General features: G+C 36.6%; 1 protein-coding gene across 1 annotated transcript in view; it reads left to right on the top strand.

Annotated features, from left to right (window-relative positions):
* Positions 1 to 285: 285 nt before the first annotated feature.
* The window catches only part of CSRNP3 (cysteine and serine rich nuclear protein 3), a 212,609-nt gene continuing 194,580 nt past the window's right edge, over positions 286 to 18,314 (top strand). Inside the window, exons 1-2 of the mRNA XM_058715076.1 lie at positions 286 to 400; positions 17,297 to 17,467. The gene's annotated coding sequence lies outside the window, so the exon portion shown is untranslated. The remainder of the gene's footprint in view (positions 401 to 17,296; positions 17,468 to 18,314) is intronic.

Genomic DNA, 18,314 nt, shown 5'->3' with positions numbered 1-18,314 from the left:
AGTCTTTTGCTTTGATTTCAGGTGGTTGAGACACTGATTAACCCTATTTTCCTAAATCCAAAGCAAGACATTTTACTTCGGCTGACTTCATCCGCAGATATATATATATTTTTTTTTTAACAGTTTGCAGCTATTCTTTGAAATATCTTTCATCTCTTTATTCCTTTCCTCTTCATATTCCTTTTCTCCACTCCCTTCCTCTCTCCCAGCTGCAAAGATTTGCCCTCTAAGAGAGTGGGGGTGGGACGAAACCTGGGATGGAAGCAGAGCAGGAGCAGGAGCCTGAGAAGCCAGGATCTGGCTTTGTTATTGGTCGGCTGCTGCCTGATGGATCGACGAGGGAGGCGTGAACTCTTCAGTCTGTTCTGACGGAGCTGAAGTACAGAAACCATATTTACAGGTAAGAGCAAAAAAGGAAAAAAAAAATCCTTTTCTTCAAACTAGAATGCTTCTCAGTGCCTATTGAGACAATTTTATGATATGAACATTATTCTGCAGACGTTTCCCGAAAGTGTGTCCCATTCATTGTTTAAGGGAGCTTTGGCTGAGCTGTTTCTTCTCTCTGCAACACCACTAGCTGATAAAAACCCCAGAGGCATGTCTTAACCCTGGATAACTTTCCAGGAAAGTGTTATTGAAGCGAAATTAATAGAGAAAATGAGTCACCGTGTGTCTTTTTTGCTTTATTCAAGTTTATGTGATTGGGAATGAAAGGAAGGAGGAGGACAGCCCGGTAAATTCCACAGGTTCTGGGAAAATGGAGTTTTCTCTGAATATACGACATAAAATTTCATGTGGTGTCTTTCAATATTAACAATACAGTAAGTGGTCTAGGAAAATAATTTTTGCTGGTTGTAGACTCTTTAAGCACTACTTTAGAATGAATGATTTGTGTGCTTTTAAGCTCTTTTATTTAACTTACTCCTCTTGATAAATCTCATGATTTTGAGTGGTTGTGTCATTTTATTTAGTAAATTGTAAGCTTATGTGATAAACAACTCTGTTTATCAACATGCATAGGGCTGTTTTCATTTTAAAAGCTCAGAAACCTGTTTCTGAAGGATTAAGCATTTCTGTAAAAAAATAGCATCTTAATAGGCAAATTTCATTGGCAGTTTCATTTATCAATCAGATGTATCTAGATAAGGGTTCCTTTGCAGCATTTATATTGTTGGTGATATCACTAGGGCAATAATTTTTTTTAACAGCTCAGAAGTTAAGATTTGCTTGTATCTCTTAATATTGCCTTTTATTTTCCCTTAGGGAAAATAAGCTAGAGTTCTAAATATGTAGACTAAATGACACACTTACAGTAAAAAGAAGAAAAATAATTTTACTACAAGTCATTTAATTTTATAGTTATTTTAATTCATAAATATGGGTCAATTAAGGGAGGGGGAACCTCATTAAAACTGAGCTTTTAAGAAATATTACTACTGACTTGGGCACATGGACAATTAATACTTGTTGATTATAATAAAATAAAAGTCTTTCACTGGTGTAAATGATGCATTCAAATATTTTTAAATACTTCCTTTGAATCACAAACTAATAGGAATGAATATATATAATATCTAAGAATTTCTTTATCTTGTTTTTGCTTTTTGTTTTCATTTGAGAATGGATTTTGTTTTTGAGTGAAAGACAAAAACGTAACAGTTCTTGCAAAATTGAAAAAAAAGAGAGGGAGAAAAATTACTGAATATTAGGAAAGATTACCTAAATGAATGGAGAACTATCTTAAATTTCCTAAACGTACTAAATAAAGCTGATAGTATGTTCACACACTTATGTCATATTGACCCAAGCAAATACACTTGCCTGGTTTGTTTTGAACTATTTCTGGATTTCAAACATCATTATAAGGTACTGTGATGTTGCCATGTTTCTAATTATTGATGGAATCTTCTGATCTTGGTTTTTAAAACAAAATGAAGGTAGAAATTAATCTATTCCTAGGTTGTAATTTAAGGTGATCTATGAGACTGGACAGTCACCTCCCAAAACGTGTTAGAAAAAAATAAATCAAGGCAGTTATATTTTTTGGAAATTATAAATTCTGAGTAAAGCTACCTCCAGGAATGAAGGGGAATTGATGAAAATTAGAGAGCAGAGTTCCACATGGTTTTAAATTATTCTGTTTCCTTGGAAACCAGCTGCTGCAGATGCATTTTGCTTTCTTTGGCTAAAAATATCATCCTTTTAATAATCGCTAAGGGAAAGGTTCTGAATAAAACCAGAGTATATTGTTGCTGCTTTTTATAATTTCCTTAATGGCTCACATATTTTGGATGAAAAGTAGATAAACCCTTTCTCAATCAGCATTTCCTATCATCCACTGGCAGACGTCTGCAGGAGGCGTCTGCATGCGACGACTCCATGAGATAACTATGGTAGCTTTCACTGCAGAGACTACACGAAAAAGAGGGGCGGGGGCGGGGAGGCGGGTGTGTGTTGGGGGTGTGTGTGCGCGCGCGCGCTTGCTGGAGTGGAGGCAGGAGAGGAAAAAAAAGCATGAAAGAAAACAGTTAAGGGCTTCCTGTCCAAGTGAAGGATGAAACAAGGCAAATGAAAACCATGTAAGGCTGTTCTGTGAGAAATGGCAAAAGCAAGACCATTTGTTTTTCCTTTAGAGCGTTTTTAAGATTCAAATATAGTTCTTTCTATGTTCTATGTTGTGTGTGTTCCCTTTGCATAATACTTTCCTTTTTCTCTTCATGTTCGTACTGGTTAGTAGCACACTGAGACAATAAAATTAAGAAACATGTTTTAATGCATCAGTCATTTTAATCATAAAAAGAAAAGCTTGAGATAAATGTTCAGGCTATGGATAGTGAACAGGATTAAATTCATATTTTGACAGATTAAGACATTTTTAAACTTAATGTCCATACTGTTACTATAATGCTGTCATTTCCTTACCTTTGTAATCTAATATATACAAAATCTAATATATACAAAATAGATACAACAACCTAAAGCTGTTTTAATATTATTAACATCATGTATTTGAAATTTAAAAGGAATTATTATAAATAGAAATATATTCTTTTTGTTTTATTTGAAGACTTTTGCTGTATTTGGAAATAAAATTTCATTCTGTGTGCCTTTTTTAAAAATAAGAAATAAAAACACAACTATCATCATATTTCACCCTAAGCAATTTCCTAAATTAAAACATTTTCAGAAATAAATACATAAATATAAATATTTTCATTATAAATTTTTTTTCTCTCAGCTAATTGGTGAGAGAGAAAAATCATCATAAAGCTTTTCTATCTCTCCTATTATTCTGTTATAATTCAGGTGAGATTCCTAACTCTCTTTTCTCTTTTCCCTCTCATTTAAATGTTTTTGACATATAATAGTTTATTTCCATAATATTAACCTCAGTCTTTTAGATTTATTGTTAGCGATGCAGCAAATAAAGTGCCACATGCTTAAACTATATTTTAATATATTTAATATCTAGCCAATACATTACTTAAATTAATTTGGTATGTCAGAACATTATTTTTCAAAAAGAGTTAGGGTGATGGGAAGCACTTAGTTTTCATCAATTAACATGAGCAAAGCACTTCAATGGCAGCTCTTTCAGCATAAAGACAGATGACATTAAAGAACACACTAACAAATCAGATGGATTATGCAACCTGGGCAAATAACCCTTATTTTAGGCACGATCAAAATTATTAAGTGTGTGTCAGGTTCCTGAGAATAATGCATTGTACAGGCCGACTCTCAGCTGCAGATGATTTTAAAATACAGTTTGTTAGTAATGTCTCTTTACTGCTCGATGGTTCTTTATTTGCTAAAAGTAGCTTGCCAGATTCGTAGGTAAGTTTACATGGGTCTCTTAAGTCTCACAAAATGTATTCAGGAAAATGAAATATTAATAGCTTCCCCTATAATGTATGTAGGCAGACAACTTTACAACCATAATGGAAATATGCTAGTTTGGCAAATAACCCCACACTGCTAGGAATGGAAGGATGGGATTTAAAAGAAATGGAAATTACACCGGGGTAAGAAAGCTTGGGTCTGGTTTCACAATGTTCAGATTGTGCTATGTACCCAGGTAATTCAAGCAAATGAAAAATTGCCTTAGCATTTGTACTCTGGTAGGCCATAATTCAAAAATGTTATTGATCAGAAGTTATTTTTGACTTAGTACATATTTAATACTTGATAGTATAAGATAGGGCTTATATAGGTATAGAAAGGGGGTTGGTCCCAAACAGCATCATTACTCTTTAATTACCACTTTGTAAATCAAAAAGCAGGAAATGGATTTGATTCTCCAGTTAATGATCACAGTTGGATGTTTCACAGACTCGATGAATCAGTTGTCAGATCATTTGATTTCCCAATTGTTCAGATCTCAGCTGTTATAATAGACTAAATAGTTTGACCCCAAAATTGCTGAATGTGCATACTCTGAGAATACAGACTCAACATAACTTTTTAAGTATTCAGTTGAGGACCTTGATAAATGTCAATCCTAATTCTAAGAATAATATTTTAGCCAGAAAACCACTTGACAGGAGCGCAACCTTGCTATTCTTGCTAATCTCATGGCGAGAAGTGAATAGAACTTACGTCATTTATTTCCAAAGTCTTTGTACTTTTAGTCAGATCAAGAGCTTAACACACTATCTTCTAATACAACAACAAAAGGTGATACACATATTTCTTTTTTTTTTCTTTTTATGTTTAAAAAAATGTTTATTTATTTTTTCAATATATGAAGTTTATTGTTAAATTGGTTTCAAAAAAATGTTTATTTTTGAGAAAGAGAGTGGGGAGAGGGGCAGAGAAAGAGGGAGACCGAGAATCCCAAGCGGGCTCTGCCCATGAACCATGAGACCATGACCTGAGCCTAAATCAAGAGTGGGGTGCTCAACCATCTGGGCCACCCAGGCGCCCCAGTGCACACACATTTCTATATTTCTTCTGATTCGCATGCCCATTTGTACAAAAACCACCAACTACCAGGGAAAAGTGGTAATTATGTGAATTTTTTTGTATCTTCAAAGAATATTGACTATGAAGTCCTTTAGCAAATACTTATTGATTTTCATGTATTCCCTTTGAACATTTTAGTCTTCTGTTACCCTAGAAACATGGGACTGGCTTGTAGAGATGGTTTCTTCCTGGATTGTTCATTTTACCTATCTAGAAAGAAAGGCACAGAGAGGGATTCCCATGGTGATTTTTTAGTAAGAAACTGAGCATTTGTTTATGCAAAATAACAACAGCTAAACACTATGTGTTTGCATTCAATATTGGATATAATGCATTAAATACTGGATGCAATAAAAGGATGCTTTTAGGAGGACTTTGGAAGAAGGCAAAAAAGCATGGTGTGGCCAGATGGTACCAAAAGCATAACAGCCCAGGAGTTTTACAGTTGCACAGAACTCTCCACTTTAGACCTGCCTCTGGTATCCTTTTACTGATGTCTTTGACTTACCGTCATAGTCTCCTTGACTTCTTGTGAGCTTGCTGTCAGGGTAAAAAATGAGTCTTAGTTTTGTTTTCTAGTAACTGTTGATACAATTGGTTGCTGTCATGTTGTGGATATATCACAATATATTTAATGAATGAAACAAATAATTTCCCAAACAGGACTCCTGAATGCATTTACAAAGATTTCCTTTCCTATCCCGCGTTAGGCCAGCCTCGGAAAATCAATATCTGTCATCAGTCATTACCCAGGTGATACTGGGTGTGATGCTGTCAGCATATTAAGCCAGAAACACTCGAGAAAAGATTTTCAAACATTATACAAAAAATTATTCTTTTGCTTTCTCCAAATTCCTTTCTGGTAGCTTGTAAAACTCATACTTCAAGTTTTAGATTGTTTGCCCAATATGGTAACTAAATCAGCAAGGGGTCCCAAGTGAACGCTCCTGTGCTGTGGACCAAAGTCCTCTAGGGCTCAGTGTCACATGGGAAACTGAGCTTGGGGAATGCCATTTTAAGCTTCTATATTCAGAAATCTCCATACAACTTACGTACAGAGTCAATAAAAACAGCCCAGAATTACCTCAGGCTTGTCCCACCCTTCCTGCCCCAGCTTCTCAGTGTGGTCGGGACAGGCACTTTTTTGACTTCTCTATGAGCTTTTATTCAACTGTGTTAACTATAATTCTTGGTGGCAGGCGTGTCCTTTGTCTACAACATCTAGTAGAGTTGTAGACAACATCTAGTATAAACAATAGTATAATCAGTTGTTTGCTGGTTGAATAAGAATAATCGTGTCAGATAGTCATCTTGCCCTTTTCCTATACTCTCCCAGTGACAGAGGCCCCTTCCATTCTGAGGCAGTCCCTTCTTTCCAGGTGCTGCTCTGTTAATGCTTTTCAATGTAACAACGTCCATGTCACGTAAATGTTGTTAAGCCATGCAAAATTTCGTATTTGTGCAAACTCCATTGAGCTCTCCTACTTTGACAAGAGATTTCATCTGCATATACGTCACATCTCTTGACTCCCTGCACTGTGCTGTTTCATTATACTGTTGCTGTGTTTTGATACACACACAGAGAGATTATCGCTTATTAAATGAGTGGATTAGTTGTAAATTAACATTAATTATAGCATAATTAATTATAACATAATTATATTTGTATTAATATAAAAGCATTAAAAAATATCTGTGTAAGAAAATGTAGTAATATGTATTTTATTGCAATCTGAGTGCTCTCATACATATACTCTTAGTCAATTATTCTTCACTCTCTTGAGTTAAGTTGTTCAGCAATATTTTTCTTGTGCTCTGGGCCCACTTTTCTGCATTTATATTGTGTTCTGGTGAACAATTGTAAGCCATAATGCTTGGCAAATGACAATCCTGAATCAGCTACCAAGAAATCAAGGTTGCATGCTGAGAGTTCATATATCCATTTTAATATGTCTCAAGGTAAAGGTAAGCAGATAATATAGCACTAATGGAAGTCCCACAGTCTACCACAGCCAGGTAGAACTGACCAAAAAGAAAAAAAAGAATGTTATGCTCTGATGTGATGTCTGGGAGTCTGAAGAGAAAGAGTGATTCTTAATATACCATTACTGTGCACATTTATGTGGGAACTATACTGTGGTGTACATGTTTATGCTCTAAGTAAGTGATTTAATCAGCCAGTCAGCATGCCTGTTTCCAGAAATGCATACTTTGAGCTAATGGGGTGTTTTAACTTTGGCTTGCCTATTAGTTTTTGTTTTTTTTTTTTTGTTTTTTTTTTTTTTAGGTAATACAGCATAATAATTGATGGGATGCATAGTGGACTTTGCAGTCAGGCAGACTGTAGTTCAGCTCTGAGCTGTATCATCTTATTGCCTCTAATTTGGGCAACTGACTTAAGCTATCTGAGCCTCTGTTTCCCTTTCTGTGAAATTCAGTTGTCAACTTGGATGATGCTGTAAAGATTGATAGACGTATACTGAACACTTCACTACAGAATTCGGAACATAGTATGGAATTGTGTGTAATTTTAGTTATTAATGTTATTGTTAGTCATCCTTTTCTGTTTACAAGCTGAATAGAAGTCAGGAATGGAAGAATGGAGCCAAATAATACCCAGGGTTTTTAATGGCTTCCTAAGTATTATTCTTCATTTAAAGGATTAAAAAACCCACACAATTCTGCTAGATTGGCAAGTTTTTCCACTTTTCCATATTAACTGAAATGAAATCATTGGACATCAGCTAGTTAAGTTAGTATTGTATGAGATGGTGTTTTTCTATGTTTTCATAATTGTGAAAACAAATCCTAGAATCATTAATGAATAGCAATGATAGGACTTTCAAAATATCAAACCGGTAAGGCATTTTTTGAAGTTCTGAGTTACTGAATATTCCATGAAAAAATATTCTTTTCTTCTAAGGGTACTTCTTTATTTTGACAGAGAGAGAAAGTACAAGTGGGGGAGGGGCAGAGAGTGAGGGAGACAGAGAATCCCAAGCAGGCTGCACACTATCAGTGCAGAGCTCCACGTGGAGCTTGAACCCACGAACGGCAACATTGTGATCTGAGCTGAAGTCAGATGCTCAACTGGCCGAGCCACCACCCAGGTGCCCCTCCCAATATTCTATGCTTACATAAATTTGTAAGAATCTGGACAAAATTTAAACAATACCAATTTCCGGATAGCCTTTATTAATGCGCAGTGAGGTTCTCCAAAAAGAGTATAAGAATTTTTAAGACTTATTTGATCATAAATCCCCTTTCCAACACAAAACTTCATCCACTAAAATTTTATGGATCAAGTTTGGTATATGCTACGTTAATCATTTTTAAGACAGATGTACGTCTATAATCTCTTGAAGAATCTCTAACTTGAAGGTTAAAATATGGTATATATTTTAATAATTTTTTCAATATGAGAATAGTTCAAATTTTCCAATACAAAAATACTTCCAAAAGTACTCCATGGATTACATATTCTTCATAAAAGTAATGTATTCAAATTTTATATTCTTTTTTTCCACCTATGCCTTGTTTTTAAATTTTTTACAAAGTAGCATGTGTACTGATGTTTCAAAATATTTACTGTCACAAAGGAGCATTATGTCCAATATATATAAGAAATGTACATTCTAAGCTTCATGTTGCTCAATGATAACAAGGAAACAATAATACTTATATCAGAATCATTATAAGTACAAATGAGATAACACATTCACAGAATTTAGTTTCAGGCACCAAGTAAGGACTCGGCAACATTATTATGATCTATTTATTTAAAAGAAAAGCAACTTATTAATCAAGAAAAAAATAGGACAATTATGAAGAAATCTCAAAGAATTCTGATTTAAATTCTAAGAAGGCACTTAGGTGTCCAAAGTGTTCATGACCGATTTCTTCTGTAAAGGTAATGTAAAAATACCAAAAATCACAAACCAGAGTGTGCTTCTTATAGCTATAATAAAATGTCTGTAAACACAAACAATGTATATACTTTACTGGGAAAAAGAATGTTAAGTAACTTAGACAAATACGCACAACACAAACACACAGAAACCCATTGAAAATGGGAAGAAATGGAAAAAGGTAGTTCTAACTCACACAGATATTTGGGGAAAACCAATTTCAAGCAGTAAGATGCCATCAACAGACCAGAAAGAGTATGGTAATGAAAAATATGGTGCCCAAGTGCCCAATGCCTAAGTTTGAGTGCTGCTTCTAAGACTAATTAGCTCTCCAACCTTTGCCTAGTCACCTCCTTTCTCTATGCTTTAGTTTTTCTTTGGAAAATGTTAATAATAATGCCTATTTCATATGTGTGCAAGGAAGATTAAATGAGATTATATATATTGTATTAATTTTTTGGTGCTGTGTAACAAATTACCACAAATTTAGCAACTTAAAACCATGCCCATTTATTAGAAAATAGGTCAGAAGCCCTGCACTGTGTGGCTGAGTTCTTTGCTTAGGATCTCACTCTGTGGAAACCAAGGTGTCAGTTTGGCTGAGTTCTTGTCTGGTAACTGGGGGGGCGGGGGGCGGTGGGGAATCTACCTCCCAGCTCATTCTTTTTGGCAGAATTCAGCTTCTTGTGGTTATAGGACTGTTTCCCTGTTTTCTGCTTGCTGTAGCTGAAGCTGCTCCCAGCTCCTAGACGCTGCACACAATCTATGTCACAGGACTCCTGTCTTCAAATCAGCTACAGAGAATCTCTTGCTTTGAATCCTTCTCACCTTAATTTCTCACCTCTAGATTTAAAGGCTTCATGTGATCAGGTCAGGCCCACCTAGATAATCTCTTATCAGGTCACTGATATGGGACCTTAATTACATATGCAAAATCCCTTTCCCTTATAATGTGAACATAGTCACAGGAGTGATATCTCCCCATATTTGCAATCCTGGGGGTATACAAGGCGTGCACACTAGGGGAATAGAGATGCCGCCTTAGAATCCAGTGTAATACATATGTAAAATGCTAAAATAGTGCCTGGCATGTGGTAAACACTAAAGGTTTGAGCTCTTATTCTTAAGGAGCATCTGAAAAACTCACAGAAATTTTTAAAAATAGCAATGCCACAGTTATGGCAATGGTGTGGTAAAATGATATCCCAACACACCATTAAAGAAACAAACTGGTAGAACCTTTCTGCCAGGTGATTTGGCAATGTGTATTGAAAGCTCAGGACTTCCACTTCCAGGACTTTATCCTAAAGATATAATCAGAGATATACACAAAGGTATGTGAAAGAAATGTTAATTGTACTTGATTTATAATAATAGACACTTAAAAAGAAACCAAGCACCTTCCTTTAGAGTTTTAGTTAACTATTATGAGATAGGTATTAAATGAAATGCTATGTAGCCTGAAGCACAAAAATAAAAATAAAATAAAACAAAAACACAGTTTTTGAAAAATATTGAATGAGAAGGAACATCCTCATGTTATAAGTGGAGAAATTATAGGTTACAAAAGTGTATATATGGTGTTACTCAACTCATACTCTTTCCTGGAGTTTTAAGTGACTTTTTGGTAAGACATGGTCACTTGACAAGGGAGGGAGTATACCCTGACCAGTCTCCTCACATTGTTGTAGGTAAGACTAGGCTTCTAGAGAGTTCTTGGGGAGACCCAGCATCCTTTCTAGAGTGTGAATTAGGCTTTTGGCAAGACAGGGTCACTTGATGAGGAGTGGACCACCTTGACAGTGTCTGGCCATGCCCAACTATCAGAACCACAAGAGCATCCTCAAGAGAAGACTTAGCATCATCTCCTCTCAATTTGTGTGTGCGTGTGTGTGTGCGTGCGTCTGTGCTGTCGACATTCATTCAATGACTCAAAATGCAAATAGTATGGTCTAGTCCTTCATTCCTAATGTATCACCCTGCTTTATATTAAACTGGCTAAATTACCCTCTCAGCCAAGATTTTAGAGAAGGGCTTTGGTTTTGTTTCAGCTATAATGAAAGACATCTGCAATACAAAATACATAGCAATGGAGGATGTAGAAGTTAACAATTATTAGGAAAGCACATACAGGGCACATTCTAACACTACACAACAGCTACTAACCCATTTACAGGTGGGAAAATGTTGGCTCAGAGAAATTAAGTAACTTGCTGAAAAATTCCCATTTAGGAAATGGGGACACCAAATTTTAAAGCAATGGGCTTCCCTCGTTTCATCATACCGTGATTCCTAATGGTTCCTAGGACTCTCAGTTTTTAAAAATATCCTCTGGAAATTTAAATGATTAGCCTAATTTAAATCCTCTGCAGTACATTTCACTGTTTCCTTTTACCTGAAGGCAAATTAGTGGTTAACAGTAACAACACGCAGATTGCTTTTTTCTCCTAAGCTTTTTCCAGCTCCAGCCTCTCAGATCTTAATTTCAAAGTAACAGATGTGTTTTTAATTGAGGATCCAGATTATCACCACGAATTCAGATTAAAGAAATTCTTCCCAGTTCCCTCTCAACCCAAAGGGGGAGGTACCAAATTCCATAATCTTTGGAACTAGCATTTCTCCAGACTCTATAACCCGGGGTAGTTCCCACTACCTCTTGTTCTCTGCAACTAAATCCTTGATAAAAATCAATGCTCAGATCTCTCAAGTCTCTTAATTGTCCATTTCTCCTTTGGGGATTTCCCTCTATCCTTCTCAGACTCTATTCACTTGCCCTACTTTCTGTCCATGTTCCCAGGACCATGCTTTCATTTTTATTCTGCCTCCATCTCTAGGTCCAGCTATCTGTCCCACTCCTGTTCTAGTTTTTGGTAATCAACCTGAGCCCACGGTTGTATCCTAGCTCTATAGTAAGTATCTTTATTGTAGGGGAAATAAAGAGAATATAAAAACACATTTGTGTGGTTATGGAAGTTTACTATTTAGATATTTGTGCTGTCTGGTATTATAATTACCTAATCAAAAAAAATCAACCTTGGGTATTTTGTTCTGTAAAACTTGCCTAATAAAAACAAATGTTTAAGTTTTTAGGGCAGATCCATATAAGTTCTAATCTATTATTTAAAAAAATAATTTCCATTTGTAGAAAGATCGATGTACCCATCACTCATAGTAGTTCTGACCTCAAAATGGCAAATTATATTTTCCTTTACATTCTTTTAGTGATCTTTCTTGGCTCAGTTACTTCTTATTACATCATAAATTTAACATAAAAATTAATAACTTACAATTTTCTTCTCTTAATTACTAATCATCTCTTGCCTTTTGCATGTCTGGGTTTATATAAAAGTATTAAAATGTTGTTGTAAATATTTTAATTCAAAATCTGAGCATTTGACGGATATACAAATAACTATTTTAATATTAGAAGCAGTATTAAGAATGTTATATTATTTTATGTACTTCTCAAAAGGAATTATTAGATACAGGATAAGTAATAGTATAGTATTCCATTAGGTAGATCAAGAAGAAAGAAAGAGAGAGAGAGAGAGAGAGGGAGAAAGAGAGAGAGAGAGAGAGAAAGAAAGAAAGAAAGAAAGAAAGAAAGAAGGAAAGAGAGAAAAGACTAAGAAAACTTTGGTTTTTTTTGGACCTAGGAAACTCAAGATCATTTTTTTAGGGGACCCTGAAGTAGAATTATGAAACTTTTGACTTCTAACAAATACACAAGAAATAGCATAATCTTTTTGATGTTTGAAAATGTAAATTAAGTCATCCATACGTTCCTGTTTGCTAACATTTTCTTCCAGCCAGCCATATAGTCTTAAAACAGTATTCTGTGTCATAGGGTGACTTAATATTGTTTAGGACTGCTTCCACTTAACTATGTGGATGGAAAAACTCATCCAAGGACACACACAATAACTTTTCTTTGGTCTTTCTTCCCACCTCTTACTACAGAGATCTGAATGGGGCGGGGGGGGGGGGGGCAGTGTGGATCTTCATCTCTCACAATGTAGCTTCTCCTGCATCATCTGTTGTCATGGTAATAATTGTAGCATTGCAATTTTAGTACTACAACAGAGCACACTCCAGTGGAATCAGATTGGCAAACACAATCTGTAGGATGAAATCTCTCTCAACAAGGGTCTGTTGTGCTTTGGGACATTTTCCCCACCCTTTCTTTGTGCTTCCTCAGCTATCTAGTCATCTGGTCCAATCTCTCTTTAATGATTTTGTCCAAGACTCTTCAGGGCCAAGAGGACTAGAAGCATAAATATGATCCACACAATTATTTTTATAGATTTCATATCAGTTAAGGAAAAATTTCCAAATAGTTTCCTGTAACTAATAGAGTATATCAACATTAAAAAAAAATCCATCAACAGCTTTTAGTCTTTAGGAGCTTTTCTGCAATTCTTCTAAAACCTCTGTAAGTCACTTGAAGATAAGAGAGTCACTTCAACCAAATAATGAATGGTTATATTAGGTCACCAAGTGACATTTTTAGCTGGAGCCTGCCTGACTTTCAAACAGAGCCAGAGTCCTATAATCCCTGAGGTAGCAGGTAGTGGTTGTATGTTTGACTTTTTAAAAATTTTGAATAAACAACTTTAGAGAGGATGGTGAATAAAATAGTTATTAACTTTTTGTCTCCATTTTCTCATGAATATTGGTAATCATCGACTTATTCCATCTTCTCTGCCAAACCAAAAGAAATATTCCTTTATAGTAATAAATGAACGCTTACAAACAACATCACAAAGTGGTACCAATGTATCTGAGTTGGTCCTATTTGAAACCTGGCAGATAAGATGGCCTTCACTGTCATAAAATAATTGGTAAATCTAGAGACAGAGGTAGTTATAGGGAAAAAATCAAGTAATCATTTTGTTTTGGGAAGCACTTTGACTCCCCTCCCCTTCTAACTTTTTTCTAAATTCTTCCCCCCCCCCCCAAAAAAAAAAAAAAAGAAACTATGACCTTTCCAGCCCTCTGACTGGTCAGGTTTTCTCACTTTACCTGTTCATCTGAGTCACTAAGTCCTCTCTAGGTGTGTTCCTTAATTTCAGACCTTTCCCTTTTCCCATGCTTTTCCTCTAACCATGGAGCTGTGTTTTCTTATGAAATAACAGGCTAATGAGTACACCTTTAAAAATATAAGTCTGATCTTGTCACTCCATGACTTAAGCCCTGTGGTGGCCTCCATCATATGTAGAGTAATAGCTGAAGCTCTCACAGGTGCTACGCAATCTAGCCCCAATACCTGTCTAACCTGATTGCTCACTGTGCCCAGCCCAAGACCTGGGCACACACCATTTTTTTGACCTGGACTGCTTTTCCACTGCATGTCAAAATGGCTGGCCTCCTTATCACCTCCGAGTCTTCATTGCTGCTTCCCCACTGTGACATTAGCTCTCCAAACAATTAAAAATGAAATGTTCTCAATTGGCCAACCTTGTAATCACCATACCACTTAACTGCTTATTTTTCTCCATAACATTGATCTCCATATGACATAATATATATTTAATTTGTTTATCTGTTTATTATGTGTCTACTCCTTTCTCCAACAACACCCAGTAAAGAAACACCATTAGAGAAAATAATTTTTTTCCTGTACTGTTACTTTATCATTTTAATGATAAGATAGTCACTAGTTCCTGATAGAAGCTCAACAGACATTTACTAGATAAGTAATTAACCTCTAAAATAAGGGCAGAAAGGAAACGAATCTCATTTCTTGTTTTTTTAAGTTTATTTTTGACAGCGAGAGCGAGAGAGAGCAAGAACAAAGCACGAGCGAGGTAGAGGCAGAGAGGGAGAGAGAGAATCCCAAGCAGGCTGCATACTGTCAGTGCAGAGTCCGATGTGGGTCTCAAACCCATGAACTGTGAGAACATGACCTGAACCGAAGTCAAGAGTTGGATGTTTAACTGACTAAGCCACCCAGTGCACCCCAAACAAATCTCATTTCTATAGAATGGTGTGAATGACTAAATGAGGGCACTCGGATTCACTTTCTCAACAATTAGCATTTAGGTATAATGGAAAGAATGAGTCAATTAGTATTCAGAGTTGAGACTTGCAGGATACAATGAAGTAGAAGCAGATCTGTCAAAGCCAAAGCCATGTGCCAGCTGGGGATATGAGGAATCAGAAAATACAGAAACAGAGGAAGCCAGTGAGCAGGACTTGGAACAAGTACATCCCAAGGAAATGTCACGACTGCAACAGAAGGAGACTACGAGGTCAGTGAGAGGCACAAGGACCCAAGGTCACTACCTTTTTAAGAAAGTCACTCTAGTTAGACTTGTTCTGTATTATCAAAAGGCATAGATAGGAGTGCCATCCTGAGGTATAATGGCTTAACATATTACCTTTCCTTGGTAGCATATATTGTGCAGCGTCTTGTAAAATCAGTTTGTTCCTCCAGCTGATATTTTCTAGCAAAGGCATTTCGGGTATTGTGCTGGGTGATTGGAAAAGAGAAGGTTTTGATTTCTTTGTCTGTTAACCCTTTGGAGTCACATATCTGACCATCCTTTGTCCTTCTTGTAGAGCCAAAGTCCAAGTTGGGCTTTAAATTACAATGTAATCTAAAAATTGCTCCTTTAATTTTATAAACAAGATTAATAAGGGAAAGGGGGATGGGGAACGTAAAACCTAATGGTGCGAAGGACTGCTTCTGAATGCAAATGGGGGTGTTGGCCAGGTTTTAGAGCAGCTGAAACTGGGAAAGCGTGGGGAAATGACATCGACCTGAGTAGCAGCTTCCCCCTTTGGCCTGCGTGTGCATCTCTACTTCATCACAGTTTATATTACTTACTACTGGCTCTCTCCTTGGCTGTGAGACCATTTATTAGGGTGCCTATGCTATCATAGTGATGCAAACTAGCCAGGTCTGAAAATCCAGAGGGGCCCCTCAGAACGAGCCAAGAGGGCCCTTGGCTTTGCACAAGATAGAAATCCAATGTGAGCCAAGAGGAAGAGAGATCAGAGTTTATTGAAGATGTAAAGAGAGTGTAGATATGGACAGAGCATCCAGGAGACTTGGAAAGGAGAGTGAGTCTCATCTTTGCTTGTGGTCTGGGGTCTTTACTGAGGATTGTTGTCGGGTACACATGTCTTCTCAGGCATCGGGAACAAAAACTAGTGAGATATCCTCCATGAGTGACTTATGCCCCGGAGCCACGTGTCTTAGTGAGTCAGTGGTCTTGGACAACCCTGCCCAGTCACTCCTTAGGTGTTATCTATCATGCTGGAAGACTCCAAAGAAATTATTAACTCCTTGACCTTTGTAAGTAGGACATACATTATCTGTTGTATAAGGCATGTATAAGGTGTAGGTAGAAGTCTTAGCAAGAATAAAAGCAGGAAAAGGAACAACGACAACAAAAAAGTAGTTTTTCATGGATTCTCTTAGTTTCCCTGTCTCAGTAGGGTAGAGGAGCATTTCTTGATACCTTTGTTACAAGCAACAGTAGACAAAAGAGAGGACTGAGGTGACTTCATGATTTTATTACATCTGACCCTCTTTACTCACCGAGGTTCCCTGCCACTGGCGGGATTTGTGTTTGCAGCCACTGATCATCTTAACACTTACTCTGTAACTATGAAGAAATTATTATTCTCAGAGGTTTACTGACTTGTCTAAATTGGCATTAACAAAATTTTTAAATGCATCCGGCTACCTCTGACTGTCTTTCACTGGCCATCTTGATACAGAGAGTAAGGAGACTCAAATTAATATTTTATACAGTAAAAGATTTAGAGACTGTGGTTTACCCTGCATACGATCTATTCAGCCAGCTTCGTTGGCATAGGACTCAAATATTCCCTGTAGCTATGCTGAATTGACTGGAAACATGATAAGGCATCTGAATTCTGCAGGTATAGTCATTCCTAGCAACCAATTTGATTTTTGACGGACAAAGAGCCCCAGGAAAGTAGATGCCTTTGTACCTGAGAAAAAAAGAAATCCCAAGCAAGATAGACATGCCCTAATCAGTATGCTCTGGGTATGACAGCATGCAAGTGAGTGATCTGTTTTGTTCTGAACTCTGGCTCTGTCAATGACAGTACACGATTTACTAGAACAAATCAAATAAGTGTAATTGACTCCTGTTTTGACGTTTCAAAACACTGAACCATATTTCCTTTGCAATACTCTGATTCCACATTCTTAAATTTGATTTTTTCGTATAAAATACCTTAGTCAAAAGAGAGAATGCAAATAACAATGCATCAGGGTAGAATTGTTTTTAGTGCTTTCAAACGTTACGGAAAGAATAATTTCTGCACGGATATGATGATGTGGTCGATGTGGGTCAAAAAATTGCAGCCTCAAAAACCGACTTGGAGACTTGGACCATGCAGTGGTCAAATGTTTCAACGCTCTGTTGTCCCCGTTCCTGTTACAGGTACATGTGACAGCGCTGCAGCTATGAGTGGAATTTTAAAGGGGAAGTTGGAAGAAATTGACGGCTCTTCACCCTGCTGCTCTGTGCAGGAATCAGATGATGAAGTTTTTAGCTGTGACGGTGCTGACAGTGTTGATAGTGTCAATCTGTCCACTTGTAATCTTTTCACTGGTGAGTATCCAAAGCCATATTTCAGGCTGTACTCTAAAGTGTGTTGTATGGTCGATTCCTGGAGTTTCTATCTTTATCCACTGCCTTTTATCTGCTCCAAGTTTTTCATCATATCAGACTTATTTGTAAAATGTGATATCATTTTGTTTAATTAAATCTCAATGGTATCCTTCTGTTCATCTCTGTGGAGTAGGTATGAGAGGCAGAAATGCATCCGATTGAAGGTAAGCAATTGAAAATGATCTCGTATGCACCTTCAGCTTTCTGAAATCCATCTCAAATCCATTTCAAAATCTGATCAGTTGAGCTCTTTTGAAATTCTAATAATACTGGTCAATGAGTTGTGGAATTAGCAGTATTGAGTACAACACATGTATTTCCTACGTGAGAAAACGATGTTTGTTTTTAAAAGAATGCTGCTCTGAAATCAAAGCCCTGAAAGCCATCAGCTTCTATTGTTCTTAGAATACTAGTAAACCTCAAACTTGAGGCCAGATTCATGCACTACAGCAAGTGCAGCTTTCCGCACGCATATACCTTTCCTAAGCAGTTAATGTGAACAGCATCATTTGGTATGGTATGTAGTATGTTCTAACTTAAAATTCTAGCCATTTCAAACTGCCTTCCCTATAACTGGTACACATTGACTGATTTTGGATTGGGTGAATCTTTCCAACATCTCTGTGTGCCTTCAATCCCAGTCATTAGGGAAAGAGGGATCTCTAAATTAGTTTTAGAAGTTAATCATACAAAGCAAAAGTAAACAAGGTCAAATACAGTCCCATAGGATGATGGGTATAAACTTCCTTTTAAAACACCATTCCATACGTAAAGCTAAAAATTATCC

Source organism: Neofelis nebulosa, chromosome 2 (genome assembly GCF_028018385.1).
Source record: "Neofelis nebulosa isolate mNeoNeb1 chromosome 2, mNeoNeb1.pri, whole genome shotgun sequence".
NCBI lineage: Eukaryota > Metazoa > Chordata > Mammalia > Carnivora > Felidae > Neofelis > Neofelis nebulosa.
Note: the sequence above shows the minus strand (reverse complement) of the source record. Positions and strands in the feature narration are given on the sequence as shown.